This window comes from Arachis stenosperma, chromosome 6 (assembly GCF_014773155.1).
Source record: "Arachis stenosperma cultivar V10309 chromosome 6, arast.V10309.gnm1.PFL2, whole genome shotgun sequence".
Classification (NCBI taxonomy): domain Eukaryota; kingdom Viridiplantae; phylum Streptophyta; class Magnoliopsida; order Fabales; family Fabaceae; genus Arachis; species Arachis stenosperma.
In genome coordinates, this window is record NC_080382.1 from 85997350 (window position 1) to 86001054 (window position 3705).

The 3705-nt window shown below is 43.5% G+C and overlaps 1 non-coding gene across 1 annotated transcript; it reads left to right on the plus strand.

Annotated features, from left to right (window-relative positions):
• The first annotated feature begins 2917 nt into the window (after positions 1 to 2917).
• Positions 2918 to 3025, plus strand: LOC130937559 (small nucleolar RNA R71). Its single transcript, XR_009068773.1, has one exon. It is a non-coding gene; the product is annotated as a small nucleolar RNA R71 (small nucleolar RNA).
• Positions 3026 to 3705: the final 680 nt, after the last annotated feature.

A 3705-nucleotide genomic window follows, 5' to 3' on the forward strand; every position in this document is an offset into this window, starting at 1 on the left:
ACAAGCATTCATCTAAGTTTGGTGTTGTGATGCAATTGCATATTTGTTATATTAGCTAGTTAGTTTAGTTGGTTTTAGCTTAATTTCACTCAATTTCTCTAAACAAACAAGTCCTTTTATGAGTTTTGTCTTCATGCATAAGAATACCAAGGAACATGTTGATTCTAGCCATATTCATGCAAATGATTTAAGGAATACATACATGAATGAGTATGAATGAATCTCATGAAATTTATTGCATGAATTGGTAAGACTTTGAAGCTATTTCCTTTGATGATGATAGGTGATGAAACAAGAAAGCATGGAAGCAAGAATGAGGCAAGCTGGGCAAGGAGAAGAGAAGTACATGTTGGCGTTGCCAACTTGGTGGAAGGCTGCGTTGTTGGGGGCAACGCCAGGCAGCCTTGGAAGAGAAGTTGACGTTGCCAACTTGGTGAAAGGCTGCGTTGTTGGAGGCAACGCCAGGCAGCCCTGGAGAAGAGAAGTTGGCGTTGCCAACTTGAAGAAAAGGGTGCGTGTTTGAAGGCAACGCCCAGGCAAGCAAAGAGCTGAGCCAAGGAGAGCTCGAGGGCGTTGCCAACGTGGGAATGAAGAGGCGTTATTCAAGGCAACGCACACAAGCAAACTTGGCCCAAGAGGAGGAGAAGCTGGCGTTGCCAATGCCAAGAACCATAGGCGTTATTCAAGGCAACGCCAAGCAATCTTGGGGAGCTAGTTTGGAGCCTCGAGCACGTTGCCAGCCCAGAGATGAGGGGCGTGTTTGAGGACAACGAAGGATAACAACGCTGAGTGGAAAGCTTGGCCCAGGAAAAGGAGATGCACGTTGCCAACGCCAAGTTATGAAGGCGTGTTCCTTGGCAACGTAGCAAGCAACTTTGGCATCAAATGGGGAGCTCGAGCACGTTGTTGAGCTAGGAACCATGGGCGTGTTCCTTGGCAACGCATGCAAGCTAGGAGTATGGCACACGAGGGCGTTGCCAACGCCAATCTTGGGCGCCAACCACGTTGCCAACGCCAGGAATGTTTGCTTGACTAAATTTACCATTTAACTAAAGTTGCTTAATCCACCAATCTCCGTGGGATCGACCTCACTCTTAGTGAGTTTTATTACTTGATACGACCCGGTATACTTGCCGGTTATACGTGAAATCTTATTTTTTACGTATCATTGCCTCCCAACAAGCACTTCTTTAATGTCAGTAGCTTGACAGTGGGCTCTCATGGAGCCTCACAAATGCTCAGAGCAATGTTGGAACCTTCCAACACCAAACTTAGAGTTTGAATGTGGGGGTTCAACACCAAACTTAGAATTTGGTTGTGGCCTCCCAACACCAAACTTAGAGTTTGACTGTGGGGGCTCTGTTTGACTCTGTTTTGAGAGAAGGTCTTCATGCTTCCTCTTCATGGTTACAGAGGGATATCCTTGAGCCTTAAACACAAAGGATTCTTCATTCACTTGAATGATCAATTCTCCTCTGTCAACATCAATCACAGCCTTTGCTGTGGCTAGGAAGGGTCTGCCAAGGATGATAGATTCATCCATGCACTTCCAAGTCTCTAGGATTATAAAATCAGCAGGGATGTAATGGTCTTTAATCTTTACCAAAACATCCTCTACAAGTCCATAAGCTTGTTTTCTTGAATTGTCTGCCATCTCTAATGAGATTCTTGCAGCTTGTACCTCAAAGATCCCTAGCTTCTCCATTACATAGAGAGGCATGAGGTTTACACTTGACCCTAGGTCACACAAGGCCTTCTTGAAGGTCATGGTGCCTTTGGCACAAGGAATTGAGAACTTCCCAGGATCTTGTCTCTTTTGAGGTAATTTCTGCCTAGACAAGTCATCTATTTCTTTGGTGGGCAAAGGAGGTTCATCCTCCCAAGTCTCATTACCAAATAACTTGTCATTTAGCTTCATGATTGCTCCAAGGTATTTAGCAACTTGCTCTTCAGTGACATACTCATCCTCTTCAGAGGAAGAATACTCATCAGAGCTCATGAATGGCAGAAGTAAATCTAATGGAATCTCTATGGTCTCATTTTGAGCCTCAGATTCCCATGGTTCCTCATTAGGGAACTCATTGGAGGCCAGTGGACGTCCATTGAGGTCTTCTTCAGTGGCGTTCACTGCCTCTTCCTCCTCTCCAAATTCGGCCATGTTGATGGCCTTGCACTCTCTTTTTGGATTTTCTTCTGTATTGCTTGGAAGAGTACTAGGAGGGAGTTCAGTAATTTTCTTGCTCAGCTGTCCCACTTGTGCCTCCAAGTTTCTAATGGAGGACCTTGTTTCATTCATGAAACTTTGAGTGGTTTTGATTAGATCAGAGACCATGGTTGCTAAGTCAGAGTGGTTCTGCTTAGAATTCTCTGTTTGTTGCTGAGAAGATGATGGAAAAGGTTTGCCATTGCTAAACCTGTTTCTTCCACCATTATTGTTGTTGAAACCTTGTTGAGGTTTCTGTTGATCCTTCCATGTGAAATTTGGATGATTTCTCCATGAAGAATTATAGGTGTTTCCATAGGGTTCTCCCAGGTAATTCACCTCTTCCATTGAAGGGTTCTCAGGATCATAAGCTTCTTCTTCAGATGAAGCATCTTTAGTAATGCTTGGTGCATTTTGCATTCCAGACAGACTTTGGGAAATCAAATTGACTTGCTGAGTCAATATTTTGTTCTGAGCCAATATGGTATTCAGAGTATCAATCTCAAGAACTCCTTTCTTCTGATTTGTCCCATTGTTCACAGGATTCCTTTCAGAAGTGTACATGAATTGGTTATTTGCAACCATTTCAATTGGTTCTTGAGCTTCTGCAGGCGTCTTCTTCAGATGAAGAGATCCTCCAGCAGAGCTATCCAAAGACATCTTGGACAGTTCGGACAGACCATCATAGAAAATACCTATGATGCTCCATTCAGAAAGCATATCAGAGGGACACTTTCTGATCAATTGTTTGTATCTCTCCCAAGCTTCATAGAGGGATTCTCCTTCCTTCTGTCTGAAGGTTTGGACTTCCACTCTAAGCTTACTCAATTTTTGAGGTGGAAAGAACTTTGCCAAGAAGGCATTGACTAGCTTTTCCCAAGAGTTCAGGCTGTCTTTAGGTTGTAAGTCCAACCATATTCTAGCTCTGTCTCTTACAGCAAAAGGAAATAGCATAAGTCTGTAGACCTCAGGGTCAACCCCATTAGTCTTGACAGTGTCACAGATTTGCAAGAACTCAGCTAAAAACTGATGAGGATCTTCCAATGGAAGTCCATGGAACTTGCAATTCTGTTGCATTAGAGAAACTAATTGAGGCTTAAGCTCAAAGTTGTTTGCTCCAATGGCAGGGATAGAGATGCTTCTCCCATTGAAGTCGGGAGTAGGTGCAGTAAAGTCACCCAGCACCTTCCTTGCATTGTTGACATTGTTGTTGTTTTCGGCTGCCATAGGTTCTTCTTCTTTGACGATTTTTGTTAGGTCTTCTACAGAGAGTTGTGCCTTAGCTTCTCTTAGCTTTCGCTTCAAGGTCCTTTCAGGTTCAGGATCAACCTCAACAAGAATGCCTTTGTCTTTGCTCCTGCTCATATGAAAGAGAAGAGAACAAGAAAATATGGAATCCTCTATGTCACAGTATAGAGATTCCTTGAGGTGTCAGAGGAATAGAAAAATAGAAGGAAGAGGGAGAAGAATTCGAACTTAGTCGGATAGCGTTCGAATTGTGC